The following is a 23,735-nucleotide window of genomic DNA, read 5'->3' as shown; positions in this document are numbered from 1 at the left end:
CTGTGTTAAACTTCTGTACGTTTTCCAGAAGTATCTCTTTATTTTGCACATTAGCCAAATTTGTTTTCAACAAAAGCTAAATTATGACTGGGATTACGGACAGTAAAATTACAGTTCAGTACTTCGTGTAACCCCCACGAGCCTTCAGCAGAGCACGTACACGTCGAGGCATGCTGTTCACGAGATTTGCCAAGGTTTGGACAGGAATTGCTTGTCATGCAGTGACAATAGTCTGCTGCAATTCACGCACAGAGGTTGGCTGCTGGTCCAAGTTGTCGATTTGATGCGTTAATTCTGCCCACAAGTTCTCTTTCGGATTTATATCCGGGGACATGGCAGGCCACTCCATATGCTCTACACCACAGTCAGCAAGAAAGTGTTGGATCATGCGAGCACGATGAGGCCGTGCATTGTCATCTTGGAAGACAAAGTTTCCTTGAAAGGCTGCACGAGCAAATGGAAGCAATGTTTCTTCCAGAATGACCCTGTACTTGAACTGGTTCAGGTTTCCATTCAGAACAACCAGGTCAGTTTTTCCCCCTGCATGAAAAGCAGCCTAAACGGTCACCCCACCACCTCCAGTTTGGACTCTTGGCACTATACAATCTTCGTTGTGGGCTTCATGCACTTGTCTGCGCACTCGGACGCGGCCATCTTGGCGATAGACCAGAAATCTAGACTCGTCACTGAAGGTCACGTGATTCCAGTGTCCTGGCTGCCATTGACGGTGCTCTCTGGCCCACTGCAATCGGCGCTGGCTGTGTTGTCTGGTCAGGCGTGGCTTTCTCCGGGGACGCCTGACATGATAGCCTGCTTGAACCAGTCGTTGGTTGACTAGCCTTCTGGATACAGGCACATTTGTCAGTTGCTGCCACTCAGCCCTAAGCCAATTAGCTGACTTGGTACGGTGCAGCTGGCGATCATCTCTCCTTGTGGTTCTGCGTGGGCGTCCTGGCCTCGGTATTGGAGTAGGCACACCCCTCTGAGCATTTCGTTTCAGGATCTTTGACACCTGACCTTGAGTGATGCCATACTGCCGAGCAATAGCACGCTGTTTCATGCCAGAATTTCGTAAAGTCACCACTCCATGATAAACAGCATTGTCAAGTTGACGGACCATCTCCAGAGGAAGCGGCAATAACTTTTGTAGACGTGCAGCAGTTGTTTTCCACTAATACAGGATGCAACAACCCTTATATACCCGATTGTGAAGCCAATCGTCAAATGTACCTGTCCTTACATTTTGTCATGCCACCTGTGATATAATCCTGTTATTGACTTCTTGCAACTCTTTGTGAGGTCAACATATGCCAAAAGGTCAACATAAGCCAAATTTCTAAAATCCTCAATTTTTATCCGATTAACTTGAAATTTGAAGAGGATTTGCATCTGGTCACTGAATTCAACCCTCAACTCTTTGTGAGGTTAACATATGCCAAAAGGTCAACATAAGTCAAATTTCTAAAATTCTCAATTTTCATCGGATTGATTTGAAATTTTAAGATGATTTGCATACTGGGTTGCTGAATTCAACAACCAATTCTTTTTGAGGTCGTCATAGACCAACAACTTATTTTAGGGATTTCGCAAGTATCGTACTATGCATGACATATTGCTTGTTTGTTTGTTTGTTTTCTTGTTTGTCCGGGTGGTATGTCAGCCATCCTTTGAGCTAGGAAGCTAATATTTGGACACGACAGTGACCAAGTGATGTGACTATAAAGGGTATTTTTGATTTATTGATTAATCATTTAATCGATTAATTATTTGATTAATGACTTAATTCATTTTTAAAAAGTTACATATTCGGTTGAAACGGTGGTGGTTTAGATATTATATGAGCCAATTTATTAATAATCTAATTATTTTGCCATTATTATTTATTTATTTTCATTATTAATCACTTATTTATTTTCTTTCTCATCTGGGCAATATTTCAGGCACCTTTTGAGCGAGGAAGCTGATATTCGGACTCGACAGTGACCAGGTGATTTGTCTATAAAGGATATTTTTTTATTTATTGATTAATCAATTAATCGATTAATTATTTATTGATTAGTTTATTGATTTTAAAAATTCGATTTATGACTTATTTAATTAACTCTCAAAACGTTACAGCTTCGGATGAAACACTGGTATGCTATTAGCCAATTGATTAAGAAAATATTTTATGATTATTATTTATTGATTTTAATTATGCAATTAATCAATCAATTATATTGCACACCTTTCCCTCCCAATACCATCTGTATGTGCCACGCGCTGGAGGATGTTATTTATTTATTTGGCATGGGGACGGTGTACTTTGAATGTATCTGTACTTGGCTTTTTAAATCCCTATTTTACAAAGTATATATATATACTTGGTTGATGAAACATTTTACGATTGATTTTATTTAATTTTGCACACCTCTCCCTCCCAATACCGTCTCTATGTGCTGCACGGCGGACATCAACCACCGACAAACAATCGTCGGTGGTTGATGGTCTTACGGGGACACGTAAGACGACCGGGAGAAACAGTCAGGTAGCAAGCCACGTTGTTGTATGTCCTGGGGTTGTACTTCAGCAGGAAAAGGATGTGAGGAGGAGAGTGAAATGGCCAGGTATGGGAGAAAGTGGAGTATGGGAGAGAATGGATGGAGTGGTGTGTGGGGCGCTTCAAAGGTTGAAAGGAAGGGTGGCAGATAGATTGAGAAAGATGAATGAGATTGTGTTTGAGTATGCATGTGTCACGTTTGGAGTGAAAGAGTGTGCAGAGAGGGCCAAGGAGTGAGACGGGGGCATGTTTGAGCAGGAGGCAGAGGGAGATCCATGAGTTGAGAATGGAGTTGAGCTTGAATTGAAGATGGAAGAGGGTAGTGGAAGGGGAGAGGAATGGGCTTGAGGTGTTGATGAAGCAGGTGAGGATGAGGTTGGTGAAGTTGAAGAGAGTGGAAAGGATGAAGAGGCGAAGAAAGGAGAGGTAGAGGAAGAGAAAGAGGTTCTTTGAGAATCCTTTTCAGTTTATGAAGGATCTGTTGGAGCAGTCTCGATTTGGTGTACTGAAGGTACCGAAGGAAGCGTTCGAAGGTCACCTGCGTGGCATGTATGCAGACACAAGGAGGAACGAGGTGGTGGAGGACATTGAAGGCTTGGTGAGACCGACAGGGCCAGGTGTTCCATTTGATTTGTCAGAGCCAAAGATGTCTGAGGTTGAGGCAGTTTTGAGAAAGGCACGGGTGGCATCGGCTCCAGGACCAAGTGGAGTGCCATTCAAGGTGTTTAAGAGTTGTGAAGGCATCAGGTGGTATTTGTGGAAGGCTCTGAAGGTGGTATGGAGGCAAGGAGTGGTGCCCAGTCAATGGAGTAGAGCGGAAGGAGTTTATATTCCAAAGCAGGAGGAGGCTGTGACACTGGAGCAGTTTAGACCAATAATATTGCTCGATGTAGATGGGAAGATATTGATGGGTGTCATTGCGGCATGGCTCTCAGGCTTCATCAGAGAGAATGGTTTTGTGGATGGTTCTGTGCAGAAGGCAGGAATACCAGGATCACCAGGATGCATTGAACACTCGGCAATGGTCTGGCAAGTGTTGCAGGAGGCAAAGAGGCAAAGGAAGGATGTGGCGGTGGTATGGCTGGATTTGGAGAATGCATATGGGTCAGTGCCGCATGCCTTGATCAGGTATGCCTTGGATTTCTTTTGGGTGCCACAGAGATTTAGGGATTTTTTGATGGCATATTATGATCAGTTTTGGATGCGCTTTGCGACACAGTCCTATGTAACGGAGTGGCAGAAGTTGGAAGTGGGGATCCCGATGGGATGTACCATCTCCCCTATTTTGTTTGTGCTGGTTATGGAGTTGTTGGTACGTGCGGTGAGTGGACATGGGAAAGAAGTGAAGCTAGCCCCTGGTCAGAGTTTGCCAGCGATGTTTCAATTCATGGATGACCTGACAGTTGTCCAACAGTCCGCTGATGCAGCAGTAGAGGTACTGGGACGCCTGGAAAGGTTGATGCGGTGGGCAAGAATGGGATTTAAAGCAAGAAAGTCGAGGAGTGTGGTCGTGAGACGAGGAGTGGTGGATAACATGCACAGGTTTGAGCTGGGAGGGGAGGTGGTTCCATCATTGGTGGAGGCCCCTGTGAAGAGTTTGGGAAGATGGTATACAGTGGAGTTGAATGATGTGGGAAGGGTGGAGGAGGTGAGGAACAAGCTTTTGAGAGGTTTGAAGAGGATTGATGGATGTGGTTTGCCAGGTAAGTTGAAGGTATGGTGTTTGAAGTTTGGATTGATGCCACGAGTATTGTGGCCATTTATGATGTATGATATTGCGATTGGGCATGCAGAGAGGATGGAGGTTGTGGTGAGCGGGTTTGTGAGGAGGTGGTTGGGAGTGCCACGCTGTTTGACGAACATTGCCTTTTATGGTCAGGGTGGAAAACTCTAGGTTCCCTTGACATCATTAACCGAGGAGTTTAAGGTGGTGAGAATGCGGGAGTTCATGATGTTGCGGGATTCAAGTGATGCAGTGGTAAAGAATGCTCTCCCAGAGAAGAAGGGAAGTCGGAAGTGGAATTCCAGAGCAGAGGTGGACGAGATGGAGGAGCGGTTGCAACAGGTGGAGGTCGTGGGGATGGTACAGCATGGGAAGCATCGCTTAGGGTGGATGAAGCATGACCGATGGGGAAAGGCATGTGTGAAAGAGAGGAGGAAGATGGTTGGGAGTGAGGTGAGAAGAAAGGAGGAGGAGGGAGATATGTGAAAGCAGTCGGACAGGCACAGCAAGGTGTTTGGACATGGTGGGAAGGTGTACCGGTGAGGACATTGAAGGGTGGGGCTAATATTATTGAGTTTCCTGTTGCGGGCAACGTATGATGTGCTTCCATCACCAGTAAACTTGAGATTGCGGGGGTTGTTGCAGGAGGAGAGATGTTATTTGTGTGGAGGTTTGGGAATGGTGCAGCATGCACTGAGTGCATGCTCAGAAGCATTGGCAGCAGGAAGATACAAGTGGTGGCATGATCAGATGCTGGCGGTGGTGGTGCAGATGGTGCAACAAGAGGTGCTGAGATCGAGAGGGAGAAGAGTGGAGAAGGAGACTGATGGGGGAGAGGTGTGGTTTGTCAAAGAGGGCCAAGTGGTAAGAGGTGGAAAGAGGAGGAGGTGGAAAGCAAGAGGGCTGTCAGATGCCTGTGATTGGCAGGTGGTGGCAGAACTAAAACCACAATTGGTATTCCCAGAGGAGATCTGTGTGACAAGTTGGGGCCTGACATTGTCATCTGGTCAGGTGCAACAAGACAGGTCATCTTAGGGGAATTGTCTGTACCTTGGGAAGAGAACATGGAGGAGGTGCACGAGAGGAAGAGAGGAAAGTACAGTGAGCTGGAGGCAGAGTGTCGGGAGAAGGGTTGGCGAGTTTCTTGTCAGGCATTTGAGGTGGGGTCTGGAGGATATATTGGCAATTCCTTTTCTGCATTTCTTGTTCGGCTTGGAGTGTGTGGGACAGAAAGAAGGAGGATGTGTGACAGAGTGGCCCAGGTTGCCTTGAAATGCTCACTTTGGATTTGGAGGAAGTTTATGGAGGCACGTCGAACGGTGTAGGTTGAGGTTGTAGGTGGTGGTACATTTCAGCCTAAAGGGGTAGTGAATGAGTGTGGAAGATAAATGGAGATGTGTGAATGGTGTGTGTGTGTTTGTGTGTTGCAGGAGTGTGTGTGTGTGTGTGTGTGTGTGTGTGTGTGTGTGTGTGTGTTGCAGGAGTGGGTGTGGTTTTGCATGAATGTGTTTTTGTTTGTGTGGTGCATGTTGTAAGGGTAGGTGGTCGATTGGTTTTTTTTGGGGGGGGGGGGGGGGGCGGTGTGAGTGAGTGGATGAGGGGCTGTGGATTCTGGGAGTGGAGGTGGTTTTGTTGTTGTAGTCTGTGTTCTCACTGGCAGGGGGTGGGAGTATGTATGCATCCAGGTGTAGCTGCTGAATGTGGAGGTGCATGTGCCCCTGCTGGCCCACCTTAGCTGACACCGTATCGAGGTTAAAGGGGCGAAACGGGATGATGCTGAGGACCTCGACTGGGGACCCGGTCAGTGAGGTACACTTGTGACCAGGTGTGTTGTAAAATTATATATATGTGTGTGTGTAGAAAAAAAAATTACTTAGCTTTGAGCCAATGAAAGTGAAATTTGCGCTACAATAGACAATTGCTGTGTAAAAATGTTTCCGCCCGGTTTCGAACCGGGGACCTTTCGCGTGTGAGGCGAACGTGATAACCACTACACTACGGAAACGAACACTGAGAAGACCATTAAATAACCTCATTCTTGAAGGGTAGGTACTATAATTACATTTTTGTGTTACAAAATAGAATAAGGTTTTACTTACTTGGAAAAATGTGAAAAACATGAAAAAATTCTGATGAAAAGGGAAAGAAATAATTCAATAGTAGAAAGTCCGCGTTTGATATTATTTAATAGTATTACACTCCATGACCGTCTGGAAACGGTTATCGATTGGACCCGTCCCAAGAGTGTGTTCGTGTTCCACTACCAAGAAGCAGCTTGTAGAGCGCTCGCCAAGCGGCTTAAGCACTCAAGGAAGCACTCCAACGAAACGGTTGCTGAGGAACGCCAGGCTTGGCGAGCGATAGCAAACTGATCGGTAATGGACACACCCCTTAATGGTCATCGCAACAACCACCAAGTCCGCCATTCTTCTGGGTCGCTGCACGTTAAAAATTCATTACGGAGATATTAATTCAGGCATACATCTGGGCCAAGTGAGTTATTGGCAATAGATGTTCTTCAGGAAAAAAAAATGCTTTGATCAAATATAAATGTGAAAGTGCTCGCCGTGGGATAGCACGGCAAAGGTGGGAATCACTGAACACGATAATCTGAAAGGTATGACGCTCAAATCCGTATCCGAAAGAAACAACAAACTGGTCCTCGTCAGAGTTCTCGCGAGATTTCTAATGCTTGGATAGCTGCAAAAAAGCGTGACTGCGTCAGACGCACGCGACATTTGCTGGGACTGGGATGCAGCACAGACAGGAAGGAGGTTGATATCCGTAAGTACGAGTATGATGGGTTTTCCTTCCTGTGCCTGCGGTACCCGTGGTCGGTATGTCTACCTGTCGTGCTGAGTACATACAGACCAGACCGTGCTTGCTACTGTGTGTTTTTCTGCCGAATCGAATACCGTTACGATAGATAAAGCACTTTGGCAATGATGCGTCCTTCACCCGAGACGTCGAGGTGAGTTGTACGTAATTAATCGATGGAGTACAAATTACAATGTAGTAAGTCGACAAATGGGCGTCCTGGCATACCCTCAAGGTTGATCTGAGATACTCACTGCACCTTTAATTGTCAGGGAAAAGGGAAGCAACAACAATGAATCAATAAAATGTCTTGCACTGGCTGTCAATTCAAAATAAGCAGAGCAGTGGAAACTTAACACTTGTGCAAACTATAAGAAGTCTTTCAGAGAAGTTTTTCTTTTCAAATACCTGAGTATTTCTAAGCAAATTTCACTGAGCGACAACGATCAAGATAAGCGGTGATTTGAAAAAAATAAATGTATATATATACATTATAATTTAATAAACAGGAAGTAAAGTATATATATATATTTTTTTATAGCCAGCGAAGCCGGTGTTGTCAATAAACGCGTACGTATTATGTCGAAAACCAGATTATGTCTTGGCTTGAGAATTCCGAAGCGCAATGGAGGCCGCCATCTTGCGGATGCGGAAGTATGCAAAACAAATTGAAAACGTTCAATAGGATTTTCTTTCACCCGTCTTTGTTTGATTCACAATCTTATGCACCTCTAATTTATTATTAAAATACTGTAAGACCAACCTCGGCCCGCACGGGCCTGGTTATCTTCAACGAAAAGCGTCACCAAACACCGGAACCAATGAGATTTGAGCATTTGAAAAAATATTTCTTCAACCAAATCACGCAATGGAGGCCGCCATCGACCGGATGCGGAAGTTTGCATAAAACAATTGCGAAAAAGTTCAATAGGAGTTTGTTTCACCCATCGTTCTTTGATTCACAATCTAATGAACCTCTAATTTGTAATTAAAATACGTTAAGACCAACCTCGTTATCTTCAACGAAAATCGTCACCAAACACCGGAACCAATGAGATTCGAGAATTTGAAAAATTATTTCAAAAAAGCTTATTACGCGTTTCGGAGGGTGAAAACGGCGTCATATATTCTAAAATTGACGAAGAATTATTTTTTTAGAAATATCGCAGCCGTCGGGGATAGTTTTTCACGGCCGGAAATATCCGAAATTGAGACGGAATTCACCGAATTAATCAAGAAGAAAATTTAATAAAATTTAATCTCATCCAGAATGCAAATGGTGTCATTTTGAACTCGGTACGGTAACTACTACACCAACCTACTACCAACTACCTAACCAGTAACCTACTGATGCCAGAGTGATGGGTAAAATAGTGGCAAGAGGCTTTGGCTTCGCCGGCTCATTGCGGCTTTGCAGTCGGGTACTAGTACCCGGCAAAGCCGGTGTTGTGAATAAACGCGTACGTATTATGTTGAAAACCAGATTATGCTGGATCCCTTGGCTTGAGAATTCCGAAGCTGTGACGCACCAAATCGCTCAATGGAGGCCGCCATATTGCGGATGCGGAAGTATGCATAACAAATTGAAAAAAGTTCAATAGGAGTTTGTTTCACCCGTCTTTTTTTGATTCACAATCCTATGCACCTCTAACTTGTAATTAAAATACTTTAAGACCAACCTCGGCCCGCACGGGCCTGGTTATCTTCAACGAAAATCGTCACCAAACACTGGAACCAATGAGATTCGAGCATTTGGAAAAATATTTCTAAAACCAAATCACTCAATGGAGGCCGCCATCATCCGGATGCGGAAGTTTGCATTAAAAGATTGAGAAAACGTTCAATAAGAGTTTGTTTCACCCGTCTTTGTTTGATTCACAATCTGATGCACCTCTAATGTGTAATTAAAATACTTTAAGACCAACCTCGTTATCTTCAACGAAAATCGTCACCAAACACCGGAACCAATGAGATTCGAGCATTTCAAAAATTATTTCAAAAAAGCTTATTACGCGTTTCGGGGGGTGAAAACGGCGCCAAATATTCTAAAATTGACGAAGAATTATTTTTTAGAAATTTCGCGGCCGTAGGGGATAGTTTTTCACGGCCGGAAATATCCGAAGTTGAGACGGAATTCACCGAATTAATCGAGAAGGAAATTTTATCAATTTTAATCTCATCCAGAATGCAAATGGTGTCATTTTGAACTAGGTATGGTACCTACTACACCTACCTACTACCAACTACCTAACCTACTGATGCCACAGTGATGGGTAAAATAGTGGCAAGAGGCTTTGGCTTCGCCGGCTCATTGCGGCTTTGCAGTCGGGTACTAGTAGCCGGCTAAGCCGGTGTTGTGAATGAACGCGTATTATGTTGAAAAGCCAGATTTTGCTGGATCCTTTGAGAATTTCGAAGCTTTGATGCACCAAATCACTCCATGGAGGCCGACATCTTGCGAATGTGGAAGTATGCATGAAAAATTGCGAAAAAGTTCAATAGAGGCTTTGGCTTCGCCGGCTCATTGCGGCTTTGCAGTAGGGTCATATTAGCCGAGGGCGGTGGTGGTTCGGGTACACGGTATAAAGCAAATTAACACTACGAGGAATTTCAGGAAAGAAGTTGTGGATTGAAAGAGGTGGATTTGTGGTGTTTTAATGGGGGTAGAAAAGATCAAGGTTTTGGATGGGGAAGATAAGAGATGGTAGTGAACAGCTCGCTGTAGTTCTTCAGTCTACATACATGCTGTGGATAGCCTCTAAAATTTCAGCGTTCAGCTCTTCTATAGTATGGGAATTGTTTGCCTAGCTCGAGATGGTATTGTTGAGCTTTCTCCACAGATAAGAGTCCGGGCGGATTAAGTCGGGGCAACGAGGTGGCCATAAACTATGAGAAATGATGCGATCTTCAAAATCTCTCTTGCACACAACAAAACACATTATGGAAGACTGCACGATCCTGTCTTCACAAAGGCAAGATCAAATCATAATAGACATGAGGGAGCTGTGGGTTACTCCGAGATGATTGATCACAATACAATACTGTACAGGCAATCCAAGCAGAAAAGCCTTCTTATTGATGCTAAACGTTACTTATTTTATCTTAGTTTACTCAATTGTTCTTTTTTTTTCTTTTCTTTTTTTTGTTGTATACATGATCGAGGCTCGTGAAAGAGCGAACATTAATCACACAAAAAGTCAATCCGACACATAAAACACAAAATAAGGGGAGCAGTAGACAAGATGGGGAGAGAGGGGGAAGGACACAAACACAACATTTGAGAGCAAGGACATCGAGAGAACTGTGGGAGGGAGAGGGCTTGGGGGGAGGTGGGAGAGGTATAAAACATACAGTCACGTGAAAAAGTAAGTACACCCCATGTAAAGTTTTGACTTTTTCAACATATTTCAACATACAGCTATTTGATCTTCATTTCAAGAATATTGAGAGATAAAGGTGATATAATTTTTTTTAATTTTTTTTGTATACTGAATCGAGGCTCGTGAAAGAGCTAACATTTATTTCACAAACAAATCAAACAGACAAACAAAATATATCAAAAGAGGGAGCAGAAGACAAGATGGGGAGAGAAGGGGAAGCACACAAACACAACATTTGAGAGCAGGGAGATGTGTGGGAGGGAGAGGGCTTGGGGGGAGGAGGCGTGGGAAGGGGGGGGGGGGGTTGGGAGAAGTATAATACACAAGGACACCAAGGACTTCCAGGACAGAAGTTGGTATTTCAAAAAAGTGGATTTGGGGTGAAATTAGCGGGGGTAGAAAAGATCAAGGTTTTGGATGGGGGAAGATAAGAGATGGTGGTGAACAGCTGTTTTAAAGACCTGGAGGGTGGAGTGGGATTGAAGAGAGTGAGGGAGTTTGTTCCAGGGGCGGGAGAAAAGAGGAATGAAGGAGTGAAGGTGAGCAGAGAGTCTTGATTTTGGCAGTTTAACCATAAGAGGGTTGCATGCAGATCTTGTGCGACCTGCAGGAATATTTGGGGGACAGAGCCCAGAGAGAGCTGGGGGGGCAAGGCCAGAGAGGAGTCGGTAGAAGACGGAAAGACCACCAACCTGTCTGCGGTGAGTGAGTGAAACCTTGGAGTTAGCTTCATCGCAGGAGATTCCAATGATTCTGAACGATTTGGTTTCAACAGCATGAAGACGAGCTAGGTGTGAGGCAGGAGCACCAGCCCAGAGGGGAAAGCAGTATTCCATTGAGCTGCGGATAAAAGCCTTGTATGTGGTGAGGAGCTCAGGTGTGCCAAGGAAGGACCGCATGACGGAGGGTGCCCAGTCAGCGATTGGCTTTGGAGGCCAGATTTGAAATGTGGTTTTCCCAGGAAAGATCATGGCAGATAGTGAGACCCAAAAGCTTGAGTGACAGAACTTCTTGGAGAGGATTATTCAGAACGTTGATGGGAGGGTTGTCCAGTCTGTCTTTTCGGAGAGACATCGTAAGAGTGTGAGATTTGTCAGGATTGAAAGACATGTTCCACTTGTTTGCCCAGTCTGTGATTTTGTCCAGGTCTGCAGAGAGTGAGGAGGCTGCAGACTGCCGAGGTTGAGGGATGAGGAATGGAGCGACAGAGAGTAGAGTCATCAGCAAAGAGATAGAGAGGATTTTCAAGAGAGTCAGAGAGATCATTGATGAAGACCAGAAAAAGCACAGGGCCCAGAACACTGCCTTGGGGAACTCCAGCCTGAACAGGAAGAGGAGATGAGAGAAACCTATTCAGGGCCACACGTTGACTACGACTAGAGAGGAAGTCTGCCAGCCATGCGTGGAGATTTCCATGGATACCACAGAGGAGAGAGAGTTTGGTGCGCAGAGCGGGGTGCCAGACCGTATCGAAGGCATGTGATATGTCAAGGGAGACAGCTCTAATTTCCTGTTTGGCATTGAGGACCTCCATCCATTGTTCAGAAAGCAGAAGCAGCATGTCCAGAGTAGAGTGACCAGGTCTGAAACCAAATTGATGATCAGAGATCAAGCCATTGGAGAAGAGGAATGATTTCATATCCGAAGCAATGATGGAATTCCATGACTTTGCTGATAATTGGGGGAAGGCTGATTGGTCTGTAGTTGCTAGGATCTGTTTTTGCACCTTTTTGTGCAAAGCGGTGATGTTGGCCGATTTCCAAGCAGATGGCAGATGACCTTCAGCAAAAGAGAGGGTGAAGAGAACAGAGAGAGGGAGTGAAAGAGCGGAAGAACAGGATTTTAGGACCCGTGGGCTGATGCCGTCAGGTCCAGTAGCAGAATCCGAGTCGAGGGTTGACAGAAACTTTTCCACCTTGTCAGGAGGAAAGGACACAGAGTCCAGGAGCAGCTGGGTACGACTGGGTACGGTGGGTACAGAGAGGGATGGGTTTGAGACACAAGATTTAGAGGCAAACACAGAGTTGAGGCATTCAGCTTTTTCACGTGCGGAGTCAGCCGTGTAGCCGTTTGAGGTGAGGGAGGGGATGGAGAGGGAACAAACACCAGAAACAGATTTGACCAGACGCCACCAGGATTTGGAAGAGGGAGACAGATAAGAGGGTTTGGTCTTGAGAACGGAGAGATATTGTTTCCTGGCTCTCCTGAGGGTGGACACACACTTGTTTCGGGCTTTGTGAAAGGAAATGAGATTTCCTTCCGTTGGATTTGCTTTCCAGGAGACGAAAGCAAGTTGTTTCTGGGCAACAGCCTCACCACAAGATGCCGTGTACCATGGACGGGAGGAAGGGTATGACAACTGAAGACGAGATGGGATAAATCTGTGCATGAGAGAGAGCAATTTACTTTGGAAGAATTCCCAGGATGAGTTGATGTCAGAGACGGTAGAGATTGGAGACCAGTCCAGATGATTGATGGCTGCTTGAAGACCGTGCCAGTTGGCCTGAGTGAAATGCCAGACTCGTCGACGCTGAGGAGGCTCTCTGAGAATGGTCAGAGAGATGTCCACTTTAACAAGCACATGATCAGATGAGCCAATTGGAGCAGAAGAAGAGCAGCAGACATTTTCAGGGAAGTTAGTCATAACCAAGTCCAGAAGAGAAGATGCTCCGTTGACTGAGATCTGGGTTGGAAAATTGACAGATTGTGTCAGTCCCAGTGAGTCGCATAAGTCCTTGGCTGAAGAGCCATGGCTGGTGAGAGAGGTACCCACACCCAGCCAACTGGCATGGTGACAATTGAAATCACCACATATGAGGAAGAGATAGTTGGGATGGGAAGATAGAAGTTGGTCCATATTATCAGACAGCGAGATGTAGATGGAGTCATCACTGTTTGGTGGACTGTACAACACACATATGAACAAAAGGTGGGAGCGAAGGGGAAGCCGTAGCCAAAGGTATTCCTGGGGGTGAGGTGGAGAGAGGGCGAGTGAGGAAGAGTTTTTTTAATAAAGATAGCAACCCCACCTTCAGGACGAGGCTCAGGTCTATAATACCGGAGGAGGGAGTAACCTGGGAGAGATACCAAGCAATCAGAGACATCATGAAGGAGGAAAGTTTCTGTAAAGCAGATCACGTCTGGTTTGTCAGAAGCAACCTGTATGGAGAGATCAGGCAAGTTTGAGCGAAGGCCCCGGATGTTTGAGGTCCATACCGTTAATGAAGAGGAAGGGGGAGCATCGGATACAGAACAGGGGGGGTGGGGGGGGGAGGGTAAGATGTGGAAGAGGAGGAAGTGGTAGGGAGAGCTGTTGAAGGTGTGTCAGAGATTTCAGAATAGCTTGGAGAAAAGGAAGAATGGGGCAGACAAAAGGTTTGATGGTGATTGGGTGAGGCACAGTGAGGTGTTATTTGAGGAGGGGGAAGAGCGAGGCAGAAGGCTGGGGGAGATGAAGGTGAAAGTTGAAAGGGGGAAGAAGCGGGGAGGACGCTTTGAGGATGAGGGGTGAGAGGGGAGTCTAGGAGGGGAGGAGTGAGGGAGAGTCTCGGAGGGGAGGGGTGTGGGGGGAGTTTAGGAGGGAAGGGGCAAGGGGGGAGATTTGAAAGGGATTGGTGATGGGGAAGATTTGGAGGGGAGGGGCAAGGGGGAAGATTTGACAGAGATGGGTGATGGGGAAGATTTGGAGGGGAGGGGCAAGGGGGTAGATTTGGAGGGGAGGGGAGGGGTGATGGGGAAGTTTTGGAGGGGAGGGGTGATGGGGAGGTTTTGGAGGGGAGGGGTGATGGGGATGTTTTGGAGGGAAGGGGTGATGGGGAAGATTTGGAGGGGAGGGGTGAGATTGGATTTTGAAAAGTGTACGATTAATGGGAAACGAACATTTATTGCAAAATGAGTTTCTTGTGACCTTCGAGTCAAAAATACGTTTGAGGATGCTGAAGGAGTGGTGGAGTGCAGGAGAGTTTCGGGAATGTAGAAAAGAGGAACTGTAAGAGATGGAATTTTTTTTTTGGAATGAATAGATTTGGTGAGCAAGTCGAAAGCAACCTGTTGAAGAAGAAGAAGAAAAAGGTGTTATAATATACGACAGAATACAGTTCTTCAGGGGAAAGTTCAAACATTTTAAAATTGAGCATTGAAAACTATCTGGGGAAATGGAAAATGGAAATGGGGGTGAAACACGATAGAAGAACGAACGAACAAATAAGAACAACGAATAAGCGAATAAGAACAGAGAAGGAAAAATGTTTTTTTTTTTGTTTTTTTTTTTAGTTTAGATTTTAAACAAGGAAGTATGGGGTGAAAGACTGGGACAAAAACAGAGAACGAAAGTAATTGCAGCGCAATCGACGGACCGCTGAGAGAAAAACAAAGCCTCAAGGTCGGACACGGTAGCCGACTAGGCCTCAAAATACGCGACACAAATTAACCGACGATTTTGTATACATGGATGAAAAATTAACACCGAGAATCTTATTAAAGACACACTATAGGTACACACACCGAAAGATAGATACAGTTTCGACAAACACACAATTGTGAAAAATTACTTAACTTCGAAAGCGTGAGCGCATGGACAGCTTTGAAAAGACGTGACCTCCAATCTTGCGCATGCGCAAAAGCAATATCATGAAACATTTACATTTTGTAGTCCATTGTATAATTTAAATAAACAAATGCAAATTTCGCATGTGGAAAAAGTAAGTACACCCCTACATTTATCACTACTTCAAACACCTAAAATTAGAATCAGGTGCACCAGCTCAGGTGCAAATGATTAGAACATCGTTGGAGAGGATCTTGGAGGAACCTGTCTTATTTAAACCTCAGACATTTAGTTGTCCCCCGTCGCTCAGCGGTGCGAAAGGGGGACTATGGCTTTCCCCTCCGTCCGTCCGTCCGTCCGTCCGTGCGTGCGTGTGTGCGTGCGTGTGGGCGTGCGTGCGGGTGCGCGTGCGTGCGTAAGCGAAGGACCGCATTCGAATTTAGTGTGTGGGTGCAACCCACGTCAAAATCCAAGATGGCCGCCGCCATGTATGTCTGATGCCATGTATGTCTGAACCTTGTAACCTGCATATCTTGAAAAATAGTACCAACTTCTAATCTGGTGTGTGGGTGTATCTAAGCATAAGGAAGAACGCTATTGAAAATTGGGTCGCCACGTCAAAATCCAAGATGGCCGCCGCCATGTATGTCTGAACCTTGTGAGATTAATATCTTGAAAAATAAGCGAAATACCAACTTCTAATTTGGCGTGTGGGTGTATCTCGGCATAAGGACGAACGCTATTGAAAATTGGGTCGCCACGTCAAAATCCAAGATGGTCGCCCCCATATATATGTCTGAAACTTGTGAGCGAAATATCTCGAAAAATAAGCGAAGTACCAACATCTAATCTGGTGTGTGGGTGTATCTAGGCACAAGGAAGAACGCTGTTTAAAATCTGGTCGCCACGTGAAAAGCCAAGATGGCCTCCGCCATGTATGTCTGAAACTTGAGATGAATATCTTGAAAAATAAGCGAAGTACCAACTTCTAATTTGGCGTGTGGGTGTATCTCGGCATAAGGACGAAGGCTATTGAAAATTGGGTCGCAACGTCAAAATCAAAGATGGCCACCACCATATATATGTCTGAAACTTGTGAGCGAAATATCTCGAAAAATAAGCGAAGTACCAACTTCTAATCTGGTGTGTGGGTGTATCTCGGCACAAGGAAGAACGCTGTTTAAAATTAGGTCGCCACGTCAAAATCCAAGATGGCCGCCGCCATGTATATGTCTGATGCCATGTATGTCTGAACCTTGTAACCTGCATATCTTGAAAAATAAGCGAAGTACCAACTTCTAATCTGGTGTGTGGGTGTATCTAGGCATAAGGAAGAACGCTATTGAAAATTGGGTCGCCACGTCAAAATCCAAGATGGCCACCGCCATGTATGTCTGAACCTTGTGAGATGAATATCTTGAAAAATAAGCGAAGCACCAACTTCTAATCTGGTGTTTGGGTGTATCTCGGCATAAGGAAGAACGCTGTTAAAAATTGGGTCGCCACGTCAAAATCCAAGATGGCCGCCACCATATATATGTCTGAACCTTGTGAGCGAAAATATCTTGAAAAATAAGCGAAGTACCAACTTCTAATCTGGTGTGTGGGTGTATCTAGGCATAAGGAAGAATGTTATTGAAAATTGGGTCGCCATGTCAAAATCCAAGATGGCCGCCGCCATGTATGTCCAAACCTTGTGAGATGAATATCTTGACAAATAAGTGAAGTACCAACTTATAATTTGGTGTGTGGGTGTATCTCGCCATAAGGAAGAACGATATTGAAAATTGGGTTGCCACGTCAAAATTCAAGATGGCCGCCACCATATATATGTCTGAACCTTGTGAGCGAAATATCTCGAAAAATAAGCGAAGTACCAACTTCTAATCTGGTGTGTGGGTGTATCTCGGCATAAGGAAGACCGCTATTGTAAAGTGGGTCGCCACGTCAAAATCCAGGACGGCCGCCACCATATATATGTCTGAACCTTGTGAGCGAAATATCCTTGAAAAATAAGCGAAGTACCTTCTGGTGTGTGGGTGCATCTAGGCATAAGGAAGACCGCTATTGAAAATTGGGTCACCACGTCAAAATCCAAGATGGCCGCCTCCATGTTTGTCTGACCCTTGTGAGTGAAATATCATATCATAGCATGTTTTCTGCGTGTTCCACTTTGTCAACTCACATCACTTCCCCGACGGGGGACCTAGGCGTAACGCTTGTTTGGTTTGCTCTTTGTTGTTGAAGTGTGCGGCATCACCATGCCTAGATCAAAAGAGCTCTCTGAGACCTTCAGAAAGAAGGTTAGAGATGCCTACGAGTCTGGGAAGGGATTTAAAAAGATCTCCAAACAATTTGAAATCAATCATTCGACTGGCCGGAAGATCATCTACAAGTGGAGAAGATTCCAAACAACTGCCAACTTGTTCAGGCCAGGCCGCCCCAGCAAGTTCAGCCCGAGAGCAGACCGCAAGATGCTGAAAGAAGTCTCGAAGAACCCCAGAATGTCATCACGGGACGTACAGGTAGCTCTTGCCGCTGTTGATGTCAAAGTGCACGAGTCTAACATTAGAAAGAGGCTGCACAAGGTTGATCTACATGGGAGGTGTGCCAGGAGGAAACCTTTGCTGTCCAGAAAGAACATCAGGGCAAGACTAAAGTTTGCCAATGAACACCGAGGCAAAGAACAGCACTTCTGGAACAATGTGCTCTGGACAGATGAGTCAAAGGTAGAGCTATTTGGCCACAGTACCAGAAGACATGTTTGGCGAAAACCAAAGACAGCATTTGACCACAAGAACCTGATACCAACTGTAAAGCATGGTCATGGAAATATTATGGTTTGGGGCAGCTTTGCTGCATCAGGGCCTGGGCAGCTCACCATCATCGAATCCGCTATGAATTCTTCATTGCACCAGAGGGTGCTTGAGCATAATGTGAGGCCATCTGTCGGAAAGTTGAAGCTCAACCGAAGGTGGACCTTGCAACATGACAATGACCCTCAACATACCAGTAAATCCACCAAGGAATGGATGAAAAGAAAGAAATGGAGGGTTCGGGAATGGCCAAGTCAAAGCCCGGATCTAAATCCCATCGAGATGTTGTGGGGGGATTTGAAACGAGCTGTGCATGCAAGAAACCCCTCAAACATTGCACAGCTGAAATAATTCTGCATGGAGGAGTGGGCAAAAATTTCTCCCAGTCGGTCAGAGACTGGTAGACAGTTATAAGAAATGCCTACTTGAGGTTGTTTCTGCCAAAGGGGGCAATACCACCGATGAGAGCCAAGGGTGTACTTACTTTTTCCACATGCAAAATTTGCATTTATGTTTATTTAAATTACTAGGGCATGCCCGTACTATATATAAGCTAGGACGTGCCCGTACGTGGGTGCCCGTTCCTTGCCAAAAAAAAAAAAAAAAAAAAAATTTGTGTAGGGGTGTGTGTGTGTAAACATCCTAGGGCGTGCCCGTACGTGGGTGCAAAAAAACATGCGTGCAAACAACAACAACAAAAAAAAACTTTGAAACCACGTGGCAGTAACGACCACAGAACCCCCCCCCTCTATTTACATGAATGGTTTGGTCCATTCGCAACGACCACAGAACCCCCCCCTCTATTTACATGCAATGGTTTGGTCCAAAGCGAACGGCTTGCAGTGTTTGGTAAAGAAATCGCCATAGCTCGGTAAGTACTTGTCCGATTAATATGAAACCTTGAAAAGGCACATCCTCGGGTCCCCAGCAATATACCTGGCAAGTTTAAAGTATATCGGACCCGTGGTTGTCGAGAAACAGCGGTCACAGACAAACATACACACATACACACATACACACATACACACATACAAACACACAGAGATTAATGGAATTATAGATAGATACAATGGACTACAAAATGTAAATGTTTCATGATATTTGTTATACTACATCACCTTTATCTATAAATATTGTTGAAATGAAGATCAAATAGCTGTATGTTGAAATATGTTGAAAAAGTCAAAACTTTACATGGGGTGTACTTACTTTTTCACGTGACTGTATGGATGTTGGAACCCATCTGTGGATCGGTCCCATCGGCCGATGGGTCTGACCCATCTGTGGATGCACGAGAAATGACAATGCAGACCCATCGGCCGATGGGACCGATCCACAGATGGGTTCCAACATGGACACTGCAAGGACTTCCAGGAAAGAAGTTGGAATTTCAAAAAAGTGTATCTGGGGTGAATTAGCGGGGGTAGAAAAGATCAAGGTTTTGGATGAGGGAAGATAAGAGATGATAGTGAACAGCTGTTTTAAAGACCTGGGGGGAGGAGTGTGATTGAAGGGAGTTAGGCTATGAGCCAGACCCCCCAAATTGACCGGTCGGTACCATACAGATGGAGTAAGGCTCATTGTGATTTTTAGCAAGATATATGTCCCTAGATATGAAAAAAAAGTGATAGCAGTGTATAACTCTCGGCCATCTCTGTGTTATCACCCGAAATATTATTATACGCCTGCTTCGCTTCGCCAAAAAATGTGATATTTGCTAAAATTGGAATAAATATGTTTTTAAGGACCACAGAGTGCCGAGATCGAGATCGAGATCGTATTTGTTCGAGAGATCATGATAAACCTAGAGTGTGGAGCAAGTTTGCATGCATTGTGAAATATAATGTAGCTGATGTTACAAACCTACTTTAGGATACTAGCTAATACCAAAAATTACACTGAGATACCAAAAGTAGTAGACGAATAAACCTAAAATGTTCAAAAGCTATGTTTCGTTCCAAAATATCAAAATTAGGGGGTATGGTTGAACATATTTTGAACTTTGCCAAAATATGTGCCCCAAACAACCACCATATTACAAAGTAATGATATATTCCAATGCAGTGGTTCCTTGCGAAGATTTTGAGGGGTCAAATGTTACTCTGGGAGTTTTCATTTTTGAAATATTGACAAAAATGTACAATGTGAATTCTGAACTCGAAGCGATTTCGACCACTTTTTCACTAAATTTAACATATTTTTTGTCATTATATCAATATTTTGATAAATAACCCCCACAAATGTTCTATATTTCTATTACTATATTAGTTGGCATCCAGTATGCAAATTATTGGCACTCTGTGGTCCTTAAAAACATATTTATTCCAATTTTAGCAAATATCACATTTTTTGGCGAAGCGAAACAGGCGTATAATAATATTTCGGGTGATAACACAGAGATGGCCGAGAGTTATACACTGCTATCACTTTTTTTTCATATCTAGGGACATATATCTTGCTAAAAATCACAATGAGCCTTACTCCATCTGTATGGTACTGACCAACCCCTTGGCTCATAGCCTATAATAATATTTCGGGTGATAACACAGAGATGGCCGAGAGTTATACACTGCTATCACTTTTTTTCATATCTAGGGACATATATCTTGCTAAAAATCACAATGAGCCTTACTCCATCTGTATGGTACCGACCAACCCCCTTGGCTCATAGCCTAAGTGGGGGAGTTTGTTCCAGAGGCGGGAGAAAAGGGGAATGAAAGAGTAAAGGTGAGCAGAGAGCCTAGATTTTGGCAGTTTAACCATGAGAGGGTTGCTGGCAGATCTTGTGTGACCTGCAGGAATATTTGGGGGACAGAGCACAGAGAGAGCTGGGGGAGCAAGGCCGGAGAGAAGTCGGTGGAAGACAGAAAGACCAACAAGCTGCCTGAGGTGAGTGAGTGAAAGGCCCTCGGATTTAGCTTCATCGCTGGAGATTCCAATGATTCTGAAAGCTTTGGTTTCAACAGCGTGAAGCCGAGCTAGGTGTGAGGCAGGAGCACCGGCCCAGAGGTGGGAACAGTATTCCATTGAGCTGTGGATGAAAGCCTTGTATGTGGTGAGGAGCTCAGGTGTGCCAAGGAAGGACTTCGCATGACGGAGGATGCCCAGTCGGCGACTGGCTTTGGAGGCCAGCTTGGAAATGTGGTTTTCCCAAGAAAGATCATGGCAGATAGTGAGACCCAAAAGCTTGAGCGACAGAACTTCTTGGAGAGGATTGTTGAGAAAGTAGATGCGAGGGTTTTCCAGTCGGTCTTTTCGGGGAGACACAGTAAGAGTGTGAGATATGTCATTATTGAAAGACATGTTCTACTTGTTTGAACAGTCTGTCATTTTGTCCATGTCTGCAGAGAGTGAGGAGGCTGCAGACTTGCCAATCTGAGGGATGAGGAATGGAGCAGCAGAGAGTGGAGTCATCAGCAAAGAGATAGAGAGGATTTTCCAGAGAGTCGGAGAGATTTATTGATGAAGACCAGAAAAAGCACAGGGCCAGAACACTACCTTGGCCAGAGCAGGAAGGGGAGATGAGAGAAATCCATTCAAAGCCACACATTGACTTTGACCCGAGAGGAAGTCCGCAAGTCATGCGTGGAGATTTCCATGGATACCATAGGAGGAGAGTTTGGTGAGCAGAGCTGGGTGCCAGACCATATCGAAGGCACGTGATATGTCAACGGAGACAGCTCTGATTTCCTGTTTCGCATTGAGGACCTCCATCCATTGTTGAGACAGCAGAAGCAACATGTCCAGAGTGGAATGACCTGGTCTAAATCCGAATTGATGATCGGAGATCAAGCCATTGGAGAAGAGGAAGGATTTGATATCTGAAGCAATGATGGATTCCATGAGTTTGCTGATAATTGGGAGCAGGGTGATTGGTCTGTTGTTGCAAGGATCTGTTTTTGCACATTTTTTGTGTAAACCGGTAATGTTTGCTGATTTCCAAGATGCTGGCAGATGACCTTGAACAAAAGAGAGGGTGAAAAGAACAGAGAGAGGGTTGGATAGAGCGGCAGAGCAGGATTTTAGGACCCGTGGGCTGATGCCGTCTGGTCCAGTTGCAGAATCAGAGTCGAGGGTTGACAAAAACGTCTCCACCTTGTCAGGAGAGAAGGACACAGAGTCCAGGAGCAGTTGTGTTCAACTGGGTAAGGTGGGAACAGAGAGAGATGGGTTTGGGACACAAGATTTTGAGGCAAACACAGAGTTGAGGCATTCGGCTTTGTCACGTGCCGTGTCAATTGTGTAGCCATTTTAGGAAAGGGAGGGGATAGAGGGGGAACAAACACCAGAAACGGATTTGACCAAACGCCACCAGGATTTGGAGGAAGGAGACAGGTTTGAGAGTTCATTCTTGGGTGTGGAGAGATAGTGCTTCCTTGCACTCCTGAGGGTAGACACGCACTTGTTCCGAGCTTGGTGGAAGGAACTGAGATTGCCTTCTGTTGGATTTGCCTTCCAAGAGGCAAAAGCAAGTTGTTTCAGGGCAACTGCCTCCACAAGATTCAGTGTACCATGGATGGGAGGAAGGGTAATACAACTGAAGATGAGATGGGATAAATCTGTGCATGAGAGAGAGCAGTTTGCTTTGGAAGAATTCCCAGGAAGAATTGATGTCGGAGGCAGTCGAGATGGGAGACCAGTCCAGATGATTGATGGCTGCTTGCAGACCGTGCCAGTCAGCCTGAGTGAAATGCCAGACTCGTCGGCGCTGAGGAGGCTCTCTGAGAATGGCCAGAGAGATGTCCACTTTAACAAGCACATGCTCAGAAGAACCGATTGGAGCAGAGGAAGAGCAGCAGACATTTGCAGGGAAGTTTGTCCTAACCAAGTCTAGAAGAGAAGATACTCCATTGACTGAGATCCGGGTCAGAAAATTGACAGATTGTGTCAGTCACAATGAGTCGCAGAAGTCCTTTGCTGAGGTGCCATGGCTGGTGAGAGAGGAACCCACACCCAGCCAGCTGGCATGATGACAGTTGAAGTCGCCACATATGAGGAAGAGAGAGTTTGGATGAGTTGATCGAAGGTGGTCTATGTTGTCAGACAGCGAAATGTAAATGGAGTCATCACTGTTTGGAGGACGGTACAGAACACATATGAACAAAAGGTGGGAGCGGAGAGGAAGCCGTAGCCATAGCTACTCCTGGGGGCGGGGTGGAGAGAGGGCAGATAGCAACCCCACCTCCAGGACGAGGCTCAGGTCTATCATACCGGAGGAGGGAGTAACCAGGAAGAGATATTAAGGAATCAGAGACATCTTGAAGGAGGAAAGTTTCTGTTAAGCAGATCAAGTCTGGATTGTCAGAAGCAACCTGAATGGAGTGATCAATCAGGTTTGAGCAAAGGCCCCGGATGTTTGAGGCCCATACCATTAATGAGGAGAGAGGGTGAGCATCGGGTGCAGGACAGGAGAGGGGAGGGGTAAGATCAGAGGAAGGATGAGGGGGGGAGGTAGGGAGAGCAGTTGATGGTGTGTCAGAGATTACAGAAGAGTTACAAGAAAGGGAAGGATGATGAGGACGAAAGGTTTGATGGTGATGGGATGAGGCACAGAGAGGGGTTGTTTGAGGGGGGGCAGAGGAAAGTAGAAGGTTGGGTGAGGTGGAGGTATGGGATAGAAGGGAGATGAAGTGGGGAGGAGGCAGCTTTGAGGAGGACGGGCGAGGGGGAAGAATTGGAGAAGGATGGTAAGGGGCGAGATTTGAAGGGGAGGGTTTGGGGGGGGAGTTTTGAAGGGGAGGGGTAAGGGGGAGTTTAGGAGGGGAGGGGCAAGGGGGGAGTTTAGGAAGGGAGGGTCAAGGGGAGATTTGGAGGGGCGGAAAGTGGATGATTCATGAAAGACGAACATTTATAGCACATTGGGTTTATTGTGATTTTCAAGTTAGCGATCCGTTTAAGAACGATAGAGGAGGGG

At 45.4% G+C, this 23,735-nt stretch overlaps 1 protein-coding gene and 1 non-coding gene across 2 annotated transcripts in view; one reads left to right on the top strand and one right to left on the bottom strand.

The window, feature by feature from the left end:
- Nucleotides 1-6,194: 6,194 nt before the first annotated feature.
- Nucleotides 6,195-6,267, bottom strand: TRNAV-CAC (transfer RNA valine (anticodon CAC)). Its single transcript has one exon. It is a non-coding gene; the product is annotated as a tRNA-Val (tRNA).
- Nucleotides 6,268-6,940: 673 nt separating this feature from the next.
- The window catches only part of PGM1 (phosphoglucomutase 1), an 86,368-nt gene continuing 69,573 nt past the window's right edge, over nucleotides 6,941-23,735 (top strand). The window contains exon 1 of the mRNA XM_068128276.2: nucleotides 6,941-7,046. The gene's annotated coding sequence lies outside the window, so the exon portion shown is untranslated. The remainder of the gene's footprint in view (nucleotides 7,047-23,735) is intronic.

This window comes from Myxine glutinosa, chromosome 1 (genome assembly GCF_964187855.1).
Source record: "Myxine glutinosa chromosome 1, kmMyxGlut1.1, whole genome shotgun sequence".
In the NCBI taxonomy this organism is placed as follows: domain Eukaryota; kingdom Metazoa; phylum Chordata; class Myxini; order Myxiniformes; family Myxinidae; genus Myxine; species Myxine glutinosa.
This window is presented reverse-complemented; position numbering and strand designations above follow the sequence as displayed.